Genomic DNA, 21377 nt, shown 5'->3' on the forward strand with positions numbered 1-21377 from the left:
TCAAAATTGTTTTGTAGGCAAACTGTAACTGTTGAGTTCAGAAAAATAATGCCTTAAAATTGGCTAATAAATAGGAACACGTTATAGTGATGCCAAGACCAAGCAAAACAGGGCAAAGTAATTTGAAAAGTAAGTTCCACAAATCATGGCAACGTGATATTCTGCCAAATGAGCTTCTTATGAATAAGTCAACAAAGCTAATTTTCTCAATAAAATTAATTAAACCATTTTTATAATAAATAGAAAATAAATAACTTTTGAAATATCTCAAATATACAACAATCCCCCACATATTTCAAAAGTTAAAATAAAAAGTTAAAAAGAGTTTCTCTGGGTAAACATCGTAGATGTAATGCATCGGAACGGTATAGCAAGCTATGGAACCCGTCCTAGACTAATAAGACTTAACACACAGTGAATTGGTTTAGCAAGCTATGGAACCCAAGAATTGGTTTAGCAAGCTATGGAACCCAAGACACTTGTTGTATGTTAGAGGTCTTATAATCACACTACACCCCCACAATTCTCGCTGTTACGCGGTTGTGCGCGAATAGGCCATGCGCGTGCCTGGTATTCATGAGTGCTCTAGAGACCCGCCACGGTCTCATGCAAGCGGCCCCACTCGACACCCATATAGGCGATTTCATCAAGTGTATGCTGCAAGTCATACACCACCCATAAGGGATATGATAATCGTTGAAAGCATTATAGCTTATCCTCTCAATATTGCAGTGTCTAGCACTTACTCAAATACACCATAGGAAAGAGACTAGGATTAAATTTAGCGCTAGCAGAACTAACATGTGACTTGTTCTTACCACATTGAACCTTCTTCATGGGATCTCCAATCACAAAGGTTGGGTTCCTATCACATGTCAATTTCGATTGGCTTAAGTCTCAATCCCCTCGATGCTCACAAATTTATTTCATCCCAGGGGCTTTATTAGTACGTACTTTACACACATTGATGAAGACAAAAATTTCATTCATCAAAGAATATTGACTAAGACGTCTCTCAGTCAATTAATCTCATATTTACCAAGTTAACAATTATAAACTTGTTCTTCATAATAAATTCATACAGGTCTGCTTAGTTGTCTACTAAGCGACAACATATTCATCAATAAGATAAATCAACTTATAAATTTATTCTCATTGGATTCATATCTAATTAACGTCATTGTATTATTTGAATACAATGGTTTATCCACTTTTAAACAATATCGCATATATTGTTAAACTGACCTTTTGATATATGTTATCGGGTCTACTTAGATAAATTCTAAGCGACAAACCCCCACATTGGGAAAATAAATCCACTCATATAAATAAATCAAACATCATTGTATTATTTTAATAATACAATGGATAATCCACAATACATGATATCTCTCAAATATCGCTTTCTTATATCAAGTGCCATAACAATATACATGTCTACTTAGATTATTTCTAAGCGACAACATCTCAATATTGCAATAGTTTCAAATATCTCTGTAAGTTTCTTAACCCAAGTTTGGTGCCAATAATAAAATTAAGTATTGTTTCACAATAAATAAAATATCTCAAACCATGATATTGACATAAGCGAAGTCAAAATAATTCTCATTATACATATAAATTTCCCCACAATAAATTGATCACATTATTTGTGCAGCTATAAAAACGTGACAATTTCTCACTAATATTTCATATTCATATCCAGTTTTCACAAATTTAAGATGCCCTAAACATGTATAAATCAATCAATAAAATAAAGAATGATCCCTTCAAATTTAATAGCAATTCATACACGTTTTTGCTAAAATTATAAGTCATGTAAACAAAGTCTCTATCATTCTCAAATAAATTTGTGAATAGTCTATACTCAAATTGTAGGTTGTGATAGAGTCTCAAATCAAAAAAAGAATATTTGAGTTAAATGAAAAATAACATTACCGCATGTATGACCCCACATTTTTAGAGTTGCATATCGACCAAAACAAAATAATGTCATATAAGGAGTACATGACACAAATATACATGTAATAAGATGGGCACAGTTTGGCATAGCATAAGCATCCAACAAACTAAAATATAGTAAAGGATTTTGCATTACATAGTATAGGATAGGATTATGCATTAGTAGATGATCACTTTGAAACTTTATGGATTCATGTCAATACAGTCTATCACCGTTTTATTAATCCAAGAGAAAATTAACTACCATCATATCCTCCTTAATATAAGAAGATTCAATGTTGTGGAAAAACCCAAACTGGTCATCCTATACAACTGACACGTCCTAAATTAAGGGGTAAAAGAAGTCTAAATAATGCTTTTTGTAACTAAATGAACACCTAAGTACCAAGTTATGTTTGTTTGGTTTCATTGCACTTCAAAATGCTTTTCCCGGTTTAATGCTGACTGAAGATGGTTGAGTACGTTTGAGAGGCAAATAAGATAGTTTGCTTTTACTAGAAAAAATTGCAACTACCAATGACAGCAGCTGATTTGTGTCAGTGTGTCTCAAATCAAAATATTTAATGTGTCCTCTACACAATTACCAACCAAATTTGGGGGCAAGTTCTCAAATTCAAATTCAATCAAATTAATTTTGAATATATATACAAGTGAATACTCATATACTCTATCTCACCATTCTCTTATTTTCATCTTCTCTCATTCAACAAAGTTCAAAAAATGTTCTACACATGAAGATTTTTTCAACTCTATCTTCAAGCTTCAAATACAAAATGAGCAAACCTGCAATACATCAAGGTAAAAGACTTTGTAGCAACACACTTTTATGAAAGATTCAACACACTTTTATGAAAGATTCAATACTCCATTTCATTCATTGTTCTTCATAACAAAAACTTTTCTTTAACAAAAACTGTTTTCTTTGCTAAAAAGTATTTTTCATTTTTTTTCCATATCATCATGACAGTTCTACATCAAAGGTATACAAAACAACATTCATGATTTTGTATTTCTTTTCTATTACTTTTTCCTTCTTTATTGAAAAAAATAAAGAAAGCGAAAATACACACAACAATGGATAAGTTTTGGTTCTATGCGACAAACTTCAAAGAGATTATTATGCAGAAATAAACTACCTTGATTTTAGTCCAAAATAGTTCTTATTTTATTCAGGAGTTTTAATCTTTTATTATTTTATATCTAAATATATCTATTATGTCAAACAAAAATTTTATAAACCTACTTTTGTAGATCTATATAGATATATTATATAACAAACTGTATTTAACAAATTGTCCAAAAAAATTATTATTTCTCTCTAAATTATATTAAGAAAATCATTATTGCTCTCTAAATTATTTTAAGAAAATAATGAAGAAGAAATATAGAATCCAAAAACATTTTCAACAAGAACATCTTATACTTCTCTGATTGAGAGCTTTTGTTCACTTTTTACTCTTTACCTTTTGCTAAGCTCAAATTCTGTTCTTCCACTTCATTTTGCAGGAATTAAAAGTTTCTCTCCTTTCTCCTGAGTCATGTAGACCGATTTTCTGTAAAATATGAATAAAATATATTATTATTTTTTCAGTCGGTTTTCTAAAAAGTATTTTCATATTTTTTTTAATATCATGTAAAACTAACTACACTTTGTATTTCTTTTCAAAATTTTGTATTTCTTTTCTATTACTTTTTCCTTCTTTTTATTGAAAAAAATAAAGAAAGAAAACGGAAATACACATAGCAACAAATAGCAGTATAAAAAAAATGTTTTAAACCAATGGATAAGGTATGGTTCTATGCTACAAACTACAAAGTTTTAAAGATTTAAACCAATGGATAAGAGTTTTTGTGAACATTTTCCTCTTTACCTTTTGCTAAGCTCAAATTCTGTTCTTCCACTTCATTTTCTAGAAAGTTAAGAGTTTCTCTCCTTTCTCCAATCAACGGTGACCGATTTTCTGTAAAATATAAATAAAATTAATATTTTTCAACAAACAAAAATCACATGAAATCAGGGTATAAATACTCTTTTGAATTATTAAAATGAATTATTATTTTTTAAAATAAGTTTAAAATTTGTTTTTTCTGTGTACATAAATAAATCATTTAAATGATAGAAAAAAATATTAAACAAGGTTTACACATAATTATTTTTTTTGTCTATCACGTAAATAATCAATTTCATTGAAATTAAACAAAAAAAAAGTTCTTTGAAAACAACAACAAAATAATTTACAAAACAATATTTACCAGCAAAACATAATTTTTTTTGTTGACTTATAACCAATTTCGTTTCCTCACAATAAACTTATCTTTTCCTTTAATAAATGTGATTTTGTTGTTGCATGTATCAAATAAATAAATAGTGATGAAGAAATCAATTTCATATAATTAAGGATATGAATATAAAAGCTGACCTTAAAAGCCTTTGATTTGTTGTTGTTATTTGTTGCATGTGTGAAAGAAGTAGATGATGAAGGTTCCAGATCTGCTGCACAATTCCATGATTGAGATCCAAGTTTGTCGAAAATGGGAATTATAGACTTTTGTAAGCTGTCCATTGAAGATTCCATGTCAAAACTACAAAAAAAAAAAAAAATAGAGAAAGAGGGATGAGTTGCTCGTGTTCTGACTTTCTAGAGACTCTCCAAAAAGAATCTATTAAAGAAAGAATTTTTTTCAAAAAGAAAAAACAGAGTTGTAACTTTTGTTAAATAAAAAATAAAAAACAGGGATCGTATATAGAAGGAAAAAAAAAAATTGATTTGCAAAAGAAAAATATCATTCACCAGAAAAAAAAAAACCTTATTTCCTGAACAAAAGTTTCATTTTATATTTTTTAATTCAAAATTGGAATAAAAATGATAATTTTTTGTGGTAAAGAAACCCATCTATTTTTGCATGAACCAAAAAATAACTCCAAACGAAGTCTTCAAGGAAATTGCAATATAAAAGCTTCTTTATCAAAGATCCAGGAAAAGGATTACCAAAATAATAACATTAGTATTAGATCTAAAAAAACCTAAAACAGATTCATTAATCTACAAAAACAAATCTTACATCTCTTGAAAATATTAGTCTTTCACTTTGATTTTTGCAGAGGAGGCTAACGATGGCTGCAAAATCGGAGAGAAATTGGACTCAATATTCATACTTTCCTTGATCTCAAAATAAATAAGGGGGTTTTGTATAGGATAATGAGACGATAAAAATGGTGGCTTTATTTATATGTACGGTGGTCGGAGTAAGTTGCAGATGAAGAGAGAAGGAGGTTTTCGTGGTTTGAGGGGGCAGACAAGAAGAAGATACGGCGGAGAGAGAGAGAAGAATTTCTTCTGTGTTTTGTTAATGGGAAATGAAAATTAGGGTTTGTTATGGAAAGTTATCTATTGGGCCTAACCATTACAATTAACCTATTTTTTAAATTGCTTTTTAGACTCCTATTTTTTTCAACTATAATTTTGTTTTGAAGATTGATATTTATTCTTTATTATCTTTAATCATATTTTTTAGGGTCCTTTAATCACATTCTTCATTGTGAAAGTCCTCTTTTAAAATGATTATTATACACGTAACAAGTTGGCTAACATATTCTAAAATTGTATAGGTCAATTATTATTATACACTTGAGAAATTGTCGTTTCTAAAATTCCATGCAATATAAAAAAGTCCACACAACATAAGAAAGAATAAGTTGTTGCTGCTATAAAGTTAAAAATATTAATCATGCACGGCACACGTTGTTGCATATGAAGTTTTAAAATGATTATTATACACTTGAAAAGTTATTGCTACTAAAAATTTAAAAATTCCTTGAATAATTAAAATTAAAATTATTATTATACACGGGACGAGTCGTCACTAATACAACTTTTATAATAATTATTATTCACATGACAAAATATCATTTCTAAAAAATACATGTGACATGTGGTCACTAATACAATTTTTAAAATAATTATTATACACGGAATGAATCGTCACTATACATGAAAGATGTTCTCATAACTAAAAAACTTAAAGTAATTATAATACACGAGTCATGTTGTCATTGATATAAATTTTAGAATAATTATTATCCACGTGACAAGTCGTCACTGTACAAGAGACATGTTTTCATTGATAAAAACTTAAAAGTAATTATAATACATGATTCATGTTGTCATTGATATAAATTTTTAAATAATTACTTTACCTGGGACAAGTCATCACTAATACACACAAGTTGACAAACATATTATAAAATTGCATATGTCGAAAATTATTATACACTTAAATAATTATGGTTGCTAAAATTCTATACAATGTAAAAAAGTCTGCATAATATAAGAAAGGGATAAATTGTTACTGCTAAAAAGTTAAAAATAATAATTATACATGGAATATGTCGTCAGATCATGTTTTAAAATGATTATTATACTCATTACAGGTTGTCACAAATAAATTTTTAAAATGATTATTTTATACTTGAAAAATTGTTGCTGCTAAAAATATAAAAATTATCATTATACACAAGATAAGTCGTCACTAATACAAGAGACATGTTTTCATTGATATAAACTTAAAGTAATTATAATACACGAGTCATGTTGTCATTGATATAAATTTTTAAATAATTATTATACTTGGGACAAGTCATCACTAATACACACGACAAGTTGGCAAACATATTATAAAATTGTATAAGTCGAAAATTATTATACACTTAAATAATTGTCGTTGCTAAAATTCTATACAATGTAAAAAAGTCTGCACAATATAAGAAAGGGATAAATTGTTACTGCTAAAAAGTTAAAAAATATTTGCTCAAAAAAAAGTTAAAAATAATAATTATACATGGAATATGTCGTCACATCATGTTTTAAAATGATTATTATACTCATGACAGGTTGTCCCAAATAAATTTTTAAAATGATTATTTTATACTTGAAAAATTGTTGCTGCTAAAAATATGAAAATTATCATTATACGCAAGATAAGTCGTCACTAATACAAGAGACATGTTTTCATTGATAAAAACTTAAAGTAATTATAATACACGAGTCATATTGTCATTGATATAAATTTTTAAATAATTATTATACCTGGGACAAGTCATCACTAATACACACGACAAGTTGGCAAACATATTATAAAATTGTATAAGTCGAAAATTATTATACACTTAAATAATTGTCGTTGCTAAAATTTTATAAAATGTAAAAAAGTCTGCACAATATAAGAAAGGGATAAGTTGTTACTGCTAAAAAGTTAAAAATAATAATTATACATGGAATATGTCGTCAGATCATGTTTTAAAATGATTATTATACTCATTACAGGTTGTCACAAATAAATTTTTAAAATGATTATTTTATACTTGAAAAATTGTTGCTGCTAAAAATATAAAAATTATCATTATACACAAGATAAGTCGTCACTAATACAAGAGACATGTTTTCATTGATAAAAACTTAAAGTAATTATAATACACGAGTCATGTTGTCATTGATATAAATTTTTAAATAATTATTATACTTGGGACAAGTCATCACTAATACACACGACAAGTTGGCAAACATATTATAAAATTGTATAAGTCGAAAATTATTATACACTTAAATAATTGTCGTTGCTAAAATTCTATACAATGTAAAAAAGTCTGCACAATATAAGAAAGGGATAAGTTGTTACTGCTAAAAAGTTAAAAATAATAATTATACATGGAATATGTCGTCACATCATGTTTTAAAATGATTATTATACTCATGACAGGTTGTCCCAAATAAATTTTTAAAATGATTATTTTATACTTGAAAAATTGTTGCTACTAAAAATATGAAAATTATCATTATACACAAGATAAGTCGTCACTAATACAAGAGACATGTTTTCATTGATAAAAACTTAAAGTAATTATAATACACGAGTCATATTGTCATTGATATAAATTTTTAAATAATTATTATACCTGGGACAAGTCATCACTAATACACACGACAAGTTGGCAAACATATTATAAAATTGTATAAGTCGAAAATTATTATACACTTAAATAATTGTCGTTGCTAAAATTCTATACAATGTAAAAAAGTTTGCACAATATAAGAAAGGGATAAGTTGTTAATGCTAAAAAGTTAAAAATAATAATTATACATGGAAAATGTCGTCAGATCATGTTTTAAAATGATTATTATACTCATGACAGGTTGTCACAAATAAATTTTTAGAATGATTATTTCATACTTGAAAAATTGTTACTGCTAAAAATATAAAAATTTACATTATACACAAGATAAGTCGTCACTAATAAGAATTTTAAAATAATTATTATACACGGCATGAGTCATCACTATACACGAGAGATTTAAAATAATTATTGGTAAAAACCTTAAAGCAAATATTCATTACCCCATATTGATTTATGAACTGAAATTAATTATCTAACATAGAAATATTTATGACAAATAAACGAAAAAATTATTACATAGAAGACAAGTTGTTCTTGATAAAGATTTAAAAATAAAAAATAGACGTGGACAAGTTATCGTTTATACAAGTTTTAGAAGTAATGTAAATGTACGGGATAAGTTGTCGTTGACTAAACAAACTTTGATACACGAAACCTCATGTTATTTATAAAAAATTGGTATTGCTAAAACTTTCATGCTATTTAGCCATCCCCTGACTTAAATTCTATAATGATATTGAACCCTCATGAACTAAATACTTAATGACAAGATTATACTGCATAAATTCGTCCCCGACCAACCAGCACCCGTGCGGATGCACGGGTATCTTACTAGTATGGCCTTAAAATGACTAAGCATGACAGTGACAATAAAAAATATTTTAAAACAAATGAAACAACCATGTTCAACATGCTTAAAAGGTATCATGTAAGCTTCAAAATATCACTATTTTGCATACATATTCAACAAGCTCTCGCAATTTGAACACACAAAAATAATATACCAATTCTTTATCATGACAACTAGTTCTCCAACTAGTACTATAGCAACTTGCTAATAATATGATAAGCGTTAACAAAAACCAGCATATCAAAGTATTCATATTAAATGCTAAAACACACACCTCATATAAATCAATCTCATAACTCAGCATATAATAGCATATAATGATCTTGCATGCTGATAACTAAATCATGGTCGACGTTAATGGAATGCACAGATTCAATGGATTACTTTATAAATTGATCTTTATAAGAAGGTAGCGTACCTTGTAGAGTGACACAACAATAATCTTCTATTTATCCTTGTGCTGGATTATAATCAACAGAAGGTTTTCAGGACAGATTTAGGGTTACCTTATTTCGAGCAATTACACCTCTGGTTCAGTTAACACAAACTACAAGCTTCTCTTTGACTTGATTAATTTCAGCCAATTTATTATAAGTTCCTCCATTCACAGATGTCCTATAGCAGCTTGCGGTGCAAACCCTATCATCAACAGCCATGAAATAATTAGTAAAATCCTCAAGATTGTTGTAGATTTAGATGTGGAATTATCATGTATAAGAAGAAATTAACAGAAACATGATAACAAATAATCAAGACCACTAATAAAGAGAAATAAAGTAAAGGAACTTATCGAATTTGGTTGCCGACACAGCTCCATCAAAATCTTCACAAATCAAATTAGAAGAAACCTGCAAAACAACACACTCTTACGTAACCTGAGGCGTGACATAGTCACTGTCCTTGAGGATTTTATCCGCCTCATAAGCGCATATCCTCCCAGGATACAACAGTTCTTCCCCGTTATGAATCATAAGCGGAGGTGACAGAACAACTCAAATTTATCTTAGAAATATCAGGAGATGTAACCCAGAAACTCAATATTTTGGATCAGAAAACATAAGTTGTGTATCAGACTTATAAAAATCTTTTCATGTGAAGCTTGAAACATAAAAAGTAAAGAGGGGCTGTTTCTATGTAAAAAGAAAAACGTTGAACTACTAACTAATTAGCCTATTAAAGGAGATAATTGTTTTGTATTTATAATGCACAAAACCAAGTCAAAAACGTGTGACACATTTAGTACGTGAGTCAAAATTGTTTTGTAGGCAAACTGTAACTGTTGAGTTCAGAAAAATAATGCCTTAAAATTGGCTAATAAATAGGAACACGTTATAGTGATGCCAAGACCAAGCAAAACAGGGCAAAGTAATTTGAAAAGTAAGTTCCACAAATCATGGCAACGTGATATTCTGCCAAATGAGCTTCTTATGAATAAGTCAACAAAGCTAATTTTCTCAATAAAATTAATTAAACCATTTTTATAATAAATAGAAAATAAATAACTTTTGAAATATCTCAAATATACAACAATCCCCCACATATTTCAAAAGTTAAAATAAAAAGTTAAAAAGAGTTTCTCTGGGTAAACATCGTAGATGTAATGCATCGGAACGGTATAGCAAGCTATGGAACCCGTCCTAGACTAATAAGACTTAACACACAGTGAATTGGTTTAGCAAGCTATGGAACCCAAGAATTGGTTTAGCAAGCTATGGAACCCAAGACACTTGTTGTATGTTAGAGGTCTTATAATCACACTACACCCCCACAATTCTCGCTGTTACGCGGTTGTGCGCGAATAGGCCATGCGCGTGCCTGGTATTCATGAGTGCTCTAGAGACCCGCCACGGTCTCATGCAAGCGGCCCCACTCGACACCCATATAGGCGATTTCATCAAGTGTATGCTGCAAGTCATACACCACCCATAAGGGATATGATAATCGTTGAAAGCATTATAGCTTATCCTCTCAATATTGCAGTGTCTAGCACTTACTCAAATACACCATAGGAAAGAGACTAGGATTAAATTTAGCGCTAGCAGAACTAACATGTGACTTGTTCTTACCACATTGAACCTTCTTCATGGGATCTCCAATCACAAAGGTTGGGTTCCTATCACATGTCAATTTCGATTGGCTTAAGTCTCAATCCCCTCGATGCTCACAAATTTATTTCATCCCAGGGGCTTTATTAGTACGTACTTTACACACATTGATGAAGACAAAAATTTCATTCATCAAAGAATATTGACTAAGACGTCTCTCAGTCAATTAATCTCATATTTACCAAGTTAACAATTATAAACTTGTTCTTCATAATAAATTCATACAGGTCTGCTTAGTTGTCTACTAAGCGACAACATATTCATCAATAAGATAAATCAACTTATAAATTTATTCTCATTGGATTCATATCTAATTAACGTCATTGTATTATTTGAATACAATGGTTTATCCACTTTTAAACAATATCGCATATATTGTTAAACTGACCTTTTGATATATGTTATCGGGTCTACTTAGATAAATTCTAAGCGACAAACCCCCACATTGGGAAAATAAATCCACTCATATAAATAAATCAAACATCATTGTATTATTTTAATAATACAATGGATAATCCACAATACATGATATCTCTCAAATATCGCTTTCTTATATCAAGTGCCATAACAATATACATGTCTACTTAGATTATTTCTAAGCGACAACATCTCAATATTGCAATAGTTTCAAATATCTCTGTAAGTTTCTTAACCCAAGTTTGGTGCCAATAATAAAATTAAGTATTGTTTCACAATAAATAAAATATCTCAAACCATGATATTGACATAAGCGAAGTCAAAATAATTCTCATTATACATATAAATTTCCCCACAATAAATTGATCACATTATTTGTGCAGCTATAAAAACGTGACAATTTCTCACTAATATTTCATATTCATATCCAGTTTTCACAAATTTAAGATGCCCTAAACATGTATAAATCAATCAATAAAATAAAGAATGATCCCTTCAAATTTAATAGCAATTCATACACGTTTTTGCTAAAATTATAAGTCATGTAAACAAAGTCTCTATCATTCTCAAATAAATTTGTGAATAGTCTATACTCAAATTGTAGGTTGTGATAGAGTCTCAAATCAAAAAAAGAATATTTGAGTTAAATGAAAAATAACATTACCGCATGTATGACCCCACATTTTTAGAGTTGCATATCGACCAAAACAAAATAATGTCATATAAGGAGTACATGACACAAATATACATGTAATAAGATGGGCACAGTTTGGCATAGCATAAGCATCCAACAAACTAAAATATAGTAAAGGATTTTGCATTACATAGTATAGGATAGGATTATGCATTAGTAGATGATCACTTTGAAACTTTATGGATTCATGTCAATACAGTCTATCACCGTTTTATTAATCCAAGAGAAAATTAACTACCATCATATATGGCCTTAAAATGACTAAGCATGACAGTGACAATAAAAAATATTTTAAAACAAATGAAACAACCATGTTCAACATGCTTAAAAGGTATCATGTAAGCTTCAAAATATCACTATTTTGCATACATATTCAACAAGCTCTCGCAATTTGAACACACAAAAATAATATACCAATTCTTTATCATGACAACTAGTTCTCCAACTAGTACTATAGCAACTTGCTAATAATATGATAAGCGTTAACAAAAACCAGCATATCAAAGTATTCATATTAAATGCTAAAACACACACCTCATATAAATCAATCTCATAACTCAGCATATAATAGCATATAATGATCTTGCATGCTGATAACTAAATCATGGTCGACGTTAATGGAATGCACAGATTCAATGGATTACTTTATAAATTGATCTTTATAAGAAGGTAGCGTACCTTGTAGAGTGACACAACAATAATCTTCTATTTATCCTTGTGCTGGATTATAATCAATAGAAGGTTTTCAGGACAGATTTAGGGTTACCTTATTTCGAGCAATTACACCTCTGGTTCAGTTAACACAAACTACAAGCTTCTCTTTGACTTGATTAATTTCAGCCAATTTATTATAAGTTCCTCCATTCACAGATGTCCTATAGCAGCTTGCGGTGCAAACCCTATCATCAACAGCCATGAAATAATTAGTAAAATCCTCAAGATTGTTGTAGATTTAGATGTGGAATTATCATGTATAAGAAGAAATTAACAGAAACATGATAACAAATAATCAAGACCACTAATAAAGAGAAATAAAGTAAAGGAACTTATCGAATTTGGTTGCCGACACAGCTCCATCAAAATCTTCACAAATCAAATTAGAAGAAACCTGCAAAACAACACACTCTTACGTAACCTGAGGCGTGACATAGTCACTGTCCTTGAGGATTTTATCCGCCTCATAAGCGCATATCCTCCCAGGATACAACAGTTCTTCCCCGTTATGAATCATAAGCGGAGGTGACAGAACAGCTCAAATTTATCTTAGAAATATCAGGAGATGTAACCCAGAAACTCAATATTTTGGATCAGAAAACATAAGTTGTGTATCAGACTTATAAAAATCTTTTCATGTGAAGCTTGAAACATAAAAAGTAAAGAGGGGCTGTTTCTATGTAAAAAGAAAAACGTTGAACTACTAACTAATTAGCCTATTAAAGGAGATAATTGTTTTGTATTTATAATGCACAAAACCAAGTCAAAAACGTGTGACACATTTAGTACGTGAGTCAAAATTGTTTTGTAGGCAAACTGTAACTGTTGAGTTCAGAAAAATAATGCCTTAAAATTGGCTAATAAATAGGAACACGTTATAGTGATGCCAAGACCAAGCAAAACAGGGCAAAGTAATTTGAAAAGTAAGTTCCACAAATCATGGCAACGTGATATTCTGCCAAATGAGCTTCTTATGAATAAGTCAACAAAGCTAATTTTCTCAATAAAATTAATTAAACCATTTTTATAATAAATAGAAAATAAATAACTTTTGAAATATCTCAAATATACAACAATCCCCCACATATTTCAAAAGTTAAAATAAAAAGTTAAAAAGAGTTTCTCTGGGTAAACATCGTAGATGTAATGCATCGGAACGGTATAGCAAGCTATGGAACCCGTCCTAGACTAATAAGACTTAACACACAGTGAATTGGTTTAGCAAGCTATGGAACCCAAGAATTGGTTTAGCAAGCTATGGAACCCAAGACACTTGTTGTATGTTAGAGGTCTTATAATCACACTACACCCCCACAATTCTCGCTGTTACGCGGTTGTGCGCGAATAGGCCATGCGCGTGCCTGGTATTCATGAGTGCTCTAGAGACCCGCCACGGTCTCATGCAAGCGGCCCCACTCGACACCCATATAGGCGATTTCATCAAGTGTATGCTGCAAGTCATACACCACCCATAAGGGATATGATAATCGTTGAAAGCATTATAGCTTATCCTCTCAATATTGCAGTGTCTAGCACTTACTCAAATACACCATAGGAAAGAGACTAGGATTAAATTTAGCGCTAGCAGAACTAACATGTGACTTGTTCTTACCACATTGAACCTTCTTCATGGGATCTCCAATCACAAAGGTTGGGTTCCTATCACATGTCAATTTCGATTGGCTTAAGTCTCAATCCCCTCGATGCTCACAAATTTATTTCATCCCAGGGGCTAATTTATTAGTACGTACTTTACACACATTGATGAAGACAAAAATTTCATTCATCAAAGAATATTGACTAAGACGTCTCTCAGTCAATTAATCTCATATTTACCAAGTTAACAATTATAAACTTGTTCTTCATAATAAATTCATACAGGTCTGCTTAGTTGTCTACTAAGCGACAACATATTCATCAATAAGATAAATCAACTTATAAATTTATTCTCATTGGATTCATATCTAATTAACGTCATTGTATTATTTGAATACAATGGTTTATCCACTTTTAAACAATATCGCATATATTGTTAAACTGACCTTTTGATATATGTTATCGGGTCTACTTAGATAAATTCTAAGCGACAAACCCCCACATTGGGAAAATAAATCCACTCATATAAATAAATCAAACATCATTGTATTATTTTAATAATACAATGGATAATCCACAATACATGATATCTCTCAAATATCGCTTTCTTATATCAAGTGCCATAACAATATACATGTCTACTTAGATTATTTGTAAGCGACAACATCTCAATATTGCAATAGTTTCAAATATCTCTGTAAGTTTCTTAACCCAAGTTTGGTGCCAATAATAAAATTAAGTATTGTTTCACAATAAATAAAATATCTCAAACCATGATATTGACATAAGCGAAGTCAAAATAATTCTCATTATACATATAAATTTCCCCACAATAAATTGATCACATTATTTGTGCAGCTATAAAAACGTGACAATTTCTCACTAATATTTCATATTCATATCCAGTTTTCACAAATTTAAGATGCCCTAAACATGTATAAATCAATCAATAAAATAAAGAATGATCCCTTCAAATTTAATAGCAATTCATACACGTTTTTGCTAAAATTATAAGTCATGTAAACAAAGTCTCTATCATTCTCAAATAAATTTGTGAATAGTCTATACTCAAATTGTAGGTTGTGATAGAGTCTCAAATCAAAAAAAGAATATTTGAGTTAAATGAAAAATAACATTACCGCATGTATGACCCCACATTTTTAGAGTTGCATATCGACCAAAACAAAATAATGTCATATAAGGAGTACATGACACAAATATACATGTAATAAGATGGGCACAGTTTGGCATAGCATAAGCATCCAACAAACTAAAATATAGTAAAGGATTTTGCATTACATAGTATAGGATAGGATTATGCATTAGTAGATGATCACTTTGAAACTTTATGGATTCATGTCAATACAGTCTATCACCGTTTTATTAATCCAAGAGAAAATTAACTACCATCATATATGGCCTTAAAATGACTAAGCATGACAGTGACAATAAAAAATATTTTAAAACAAATGAAACAACCATGTTCAACATGCTTAAAAGGTATCATGTAAGCTTCAAAATATCACTATTTTGCATACATATTCAACAAGCTCTCGCAATTTGAACACACAAAAATAATATACCAATTCTTTATCATGACAACTAGTTCTCCAACTAGTACTATAGCAACTTGCTAATAATATGATAAGCGTTAACAAAAACCAGCATATCAAAGTATTCATATTAAATGCTAAAACACACACCTCATATAAATCAATCTCATAACTCAGCATATAATAGCATATAATGATCTTGCATGCTGATAACTAAATCATGGTCGACGTTAATGGAATGCACAGATTCAATGGATTACTTTATAAATTGATCTTTATAAGAAGGTAGCGTACCTTGTAGAGTGACACAACAATAATCTTCTATTTATCCTTGTGCTGGATTATAATCAATAGAAGGTTTTCAGGACAGATTTAGGGTTACCTTATTTCGAGCAATTACACCTCTGGTTCAGTTAACACAAACTACAAGCTTCTCTTTGACTTGATTAATTTCAGCCAATTTATTATAAGTTCCTCCATTCACAGATGTCCTATAGAAGCTTGCGGTGCAAACCCTATCATCAACAGCCATGAAATAATTAGTAAAATCCTCAAGATTGTTGTAGATTTAGATGTGGAATTATCATGTATAAGAAGAAATTAACAGAAACATGATAACAAATAATCAAGACCACTAATAAAGAGAAATAAAGTAAAGGAACTTATCGAATTTGGTTGCCGACACAGCTCCATCAAAATCTTCACAAATCAAATTAGAAGAAACCTGCAAAACAACACACTCTTACGTAACCTGAGGCGTGACATAGTCACTGTCCTTGAGGATTTTATCCGCCTCATAAGCGCATATCCTCCCAGGATACAACAGTTCTTCCCCGTTATGAATCATAAGCGGAGGTGACAGAACAGCTCAAATTTATCTTAGAAATATCAGGAGATGTAACCCAGAAACTCAATATTTTGGATCAGAAAACATAAGTTGTGTATCAGACTTATAAAAATCTTTTCATGTGAAGCTTGAAACATAAAAAGTAAAGAGGGGCTGTTTCTATGTAAAAAGAAAAACGTTGAACTACTAACTAATTAGCCTATTAAAGGAGATAATTGTTTTGTATTTATAATGCACAAAACCAAGTCAAAAACGTGTGACACATTTAGTACGTGAGTCAAAATTGTTTTGTAGGCAAACTGTAACTGTTGAGTTCAGAAAAATAATGCCTTAAAATTGGCTAATAAATAGGAACACGTTATAGTGATGCCAAGACCAAGCAAAACAGGGCAAAGTAATTTGAAAAGTAAGTTCCACAAATCATGGCAACGTGATATTCTGCCAAATGAGCTTCTTATGAATAAGTCAACAAAGCTAATTTTCTCAATAAAATTAATTAAACCATTTTTATAATAAATAGAAAATAAATAACTTTTGAAATATCTCAAATATACAACAATCCCCCACATATTTCAAAAGTTAAAATAAAAAGTTAAAAAGAGTTTCTCTGGGTAAACATCGTAGATGTAATGCATCGGAACGGTATAGCAAGCTATGGAACCCGTCCTAGACTAATAAGACTTAACACACAGTGAATTGGTTTAGCAAGCTATGGAACCCAAGAATTGGTTTAGCAAGCTATGGAACCCAAGACACTTGTTGTATGTTAGAGGTCTTATAATCACACTACACCCCCACAATTCTCGCTGTTACGCGGTTGTGCGCGAATAGGCCATGCGCGTGCCTGGTATTCATGAGTGCTCTAGAGACCCGCCACGGTCTCATGCAAGCGGCCCCACTCGACACCCATATAGGCGATTTCATCAAGTGTATGCTGCAAGTCATACACCACCCATAAGGGATATGATAATCGTTGAAAGCATTATAGCTTATCCTCTCAATATTGCAGTGTCTAGCACTTACTCAAATACACCATAGGAAAGAGACTAGGATTAAATTTAGCGCTAGCAGAACTAACATGTGACTTGTTCTTACCACATTGAACCTTCTTCATGGGATCTCCAATCACAAAGGTTGGGTTCCTATCACATGTCAATTTCGATTGGCTTAAGTCTCAATCCCCTCGATGCTCACAAATTTATTTCATCCCAGGGGCTTTATTAGTACGTACTTTACACACATTGATGAAGACAAAAATTTCATTCATCAAAGAATATTGACTAAGACGTCTCTCAGTCAATTAATCTCATATTTACCAAGTTAACAATTATAAACTTGTTCTTCATAATAAATTCATACAGGTCTGCTTAGTTGTCTACTAAGCGACAACATATTCATCAATAAGATAAATCAACTTATAAATTTATTCTCATTGGATTCATATCTAATTAACGTCATTGTATTATTTGAATACAATGGTTTATCCACTTTTAAACAATATCGCATATATTGTTAAACTGACCTTTTGATATATGTTATCGGGTCTACTTAGATAAATTCTAAGCGACAAACCCCCACATTGGGAAAATAAATCCACTCATATAAATAAATCAAACATCATTGTATTATTTTAATAATACAATGGATAATCCACAATACATGATATCTCTCAAATATCGCTTTCTTATATCAAGTGCCATAACAATATACATGTCTACTTAGATTATTTCTAAGCGACAACATCTCAATATTGCAATAGTTTCAAATATCTCTGTAAGTTTCTTAACCCAAGTTTGGTGCCAATAATAAAATTAAGTATTGTTTCACAATAAATAAAATATCTCAAACCATGATATTGACATAAGCGAAGTCAAAATAATTCTCATTATACATATAAATTTCCCCACAATAAATTGATCACATTATTTGTGCAGCTATAAAAACGTGACAATTTCTCACTAATATTTCATATTCATATCCAGTTTTCACAAATTTAAGATGCCCTAAACATGTATAAATCAATCAATAAAATAAAGAATGATCCCTTCAAATTTAATAGCAATTCATACACGTTTTTGCTAAAATTATAAGTCATGTAAACAAAGTCTCTATCATTCTCAAATAAATTTGTGAATAGTCTATACTCAAATTGTAGGTTGTGATAGAGTCTCAAATCAAAAAAAGAATATTTGAGTTAAATGAAAAATAACATTACCGCATGTATGACCCCACATTTTTAGAGTTGCATATCGACCAAAACAAAATAATGTCATATAAGGAGTACATGACACAAATATACATGTAATAAGATGGGCACAGTTTGGCATAGCATAAGCATCCAACAAACTAAAATATAGTAAAGGATTTTGCATTACATAGTATAGGATAGGATTATGCATTAGTAGATGATCACTTTGAAACTTTATGGATTCATGTCAATACAGTCTATCACCGTTTTATTAATCCAAGAGAAAATTAACTACCATCATATATGGCCTTAAAATGACTAAGCATGACAGTGACAATAAAAAATATTTTAAAACAAATGAAACAACCATGTTCAACATGCTTAAAAGGTATCATGTAAGCTTCAAAATATCACTATTTTGCATACATATTCAACAAGCTCTCGCAATTTGAACACACAAAAATAATATACCAATTCTTTATCATGACAACTAGTTCTCCAACTAGTACTATAGCAACTTGCTAATAATATGATAAGCGTTAACAAAAACCAGCATATCAAAGTATTCATATTAAATGCTAAAACACACACCTCATATAAATCAATCTCATAACTCAGCATATAATAGCATATAATGATCTTGCATGCTGATAACTAAATCATGGTCGACGTTAATGGAATGCACAGATTCAATGGATTACTTTATAAATTGATCTTTATAAGAAGGTAGCGTACCTTGTAGAGTGACACAACAATAATCTTCTATTTATCCTTGTGCTGGATTATAATCAATAGAAGGTTTTCAGGACAGATTTAGGGTTACCTTATTTCGAGCAATTACACCTCTGGTTCAGTTAACACAAACTACAAGCTTCTCTTTGACTTGATTAATTTCAGCCAATTTATTATAAGTTCCTCCATTCACAGATGTCCTATAGCAGCTTGCGGTGCAAACCCTATCATCAACAGCCATGAAATAATTAGTAAAATCCTCAAGATTGTTGTAGATTTAGATGTGGAATTATCATGTATAAGAAGAAATTAACAGAAACATGATAACAAATAATCAAGACCACTAATAAAGAGAAATAAAGTAAAGGAACTTATCGAATTTGGTTGCCGACACAGCTCCATCAAAATCTTCACAAATCAAATTAGAAGAAACCTGCAAAACAACACACTCTTACGTAACCTGAGGCGTGACATAGTCACTGTCCTTGAGGATTTTATCCGCCTCATAAGCGCATATCCTCCCAGGATACAACAGTTCTTCCCCGTTATGAATCATAAGCGGAGGTGACAGAACAGCTCAAATTTATCTTAGAAATATCAGGAGATGTAACCCAGAAACTCAATATTTTGGATCAGAAAACATAAGTTGTGTATCAGACTTATAAAAATCTTTTCATGTGAAGCTTGAAACATAAAAAGTAAAGAGGGGCTGTTTCTATGTAAAAAGAAAAACGTTGAACTACTAACTAATTAGCCTATTAAAGGAGATAATTGTTTTGTATTTATAATGCACAAAACCAAGTCAAAAACGTGTGACACATTTAGTACGTGAGTCAAAATTGTTTTGTAGGCAAACTGTAACTGTTGAGTTCAGAAAAATAATGCCTTAAAATTGGCTAATAAATAGGAACACGTTATAGTGATGCCAAGACCAAGCAAAACAGGGCAAAGTAATTTGAAAAGTAAGTTCCACAAATCATGGCAACGTGATATTCTGCCAAATGAGCTTCTTATGAATAAGTCAACAAAGCTAATTTTCTCAATAAAATTAATTAAACCATTTTTATAATAAATAGAAAATAAATAACTTTTGAAATATCTCAAATATACAACAATCCCCCACATATTTCAAAAGTTAAAATAAAAAGTTAAAAAGAGTTTCTCTGGGTAAACATCGTAGATGTAATGCATCGGAACGGTATAGCAAGCTATGGAACCCGTCCTAGACTAATAAGACTTAACACACAGTGAATTGGTTTAGCAAGCTATGGAACCCAAGAATTGGTTTAGCAAGCTATGGAACCCAAGACACTTGTTGTATGTTAGAGGTCTTATAATCACACTACACCCCCACAATTCTCGCTGTTACGCGGTTGTGCGCGAATAGGCCATGCGCGTGCCTGGTATTCATGAGTGCTCTAGAGACCCGCCACGGTCTCATGCAAGCGGCCCCACTCGACACCCATATAGGCGATTTCATCAAGTGTATGCTGCAAGTCATACACCACCCATAAGGGATATGATAATCGTTGAAAGCATTATAGCTTATCCTCTCAATATTGCAGTGTCTAGCACTTACTCAAATACACCATAGGAAAGAGACTAGGATTAAATTTAGCGCTAGCAGAACTAACATGTGACTTGTTCTTACCACATTGAACCTTCTTCATGGGATCTCCAATCACAAAGGTTGGGTTCCTATCACATGTCAATTTCGATTGGCTTAAGTCTCAATCCCCTCGATGCTCACAAATTTATTTCATCCC

The 21377-nt window shown here is 30.7% G+C and overlaps 1 long non-coding RNA gene and 1 pseudogene across 2 annotated transcripts; both read right to left on the reverse strand.

The window, feature by feature from the left end:
• LOC146941672 (putative F-box protein At5g55150) overlaps nt 1-21377 on the reverse strand; it is a 29624-nt pseudogene that overhangs the window by 648 nt on the left and 7599 nt on the right.
• On the reverse strand, nt 2567-5378 carry LOC146941673 (uncharacterized). Of its 2 annotated transcripts, XR_015032457.1 has the most exons (5): nt 5026-5378; nt 4383-4545; nt 3834-3923; nt 3426-3515; nt 2567-2745 (listed from the first exon to the last, which is right to left on the reverse strand). It is a non-coding gene; the product is annotated as an uncharacterized LOC146941673 (long non-coding RNA). The 2 variants fall into 2 exon arrangements; XR_015032458.1 differs by lacking the exon at nt 3834-3923 and having other exon boundaries at nt 5026-5375.

This window comes from Medicago sativa, chromosome 3 (genome assembly GCF_051527215.1).
Source record: "Medicago sativa cultivar Bolivia chromosome 3, Bolivia_mono, whole genome shotgun sequence".
Classification (NCBI taxonomy): domain Eukaryota; kingdom Viridiplantae; phylum Streptophyta; class Magnoliopsida; order Fabales; family Fabaceae; genus Medicago; species Medicago sativa.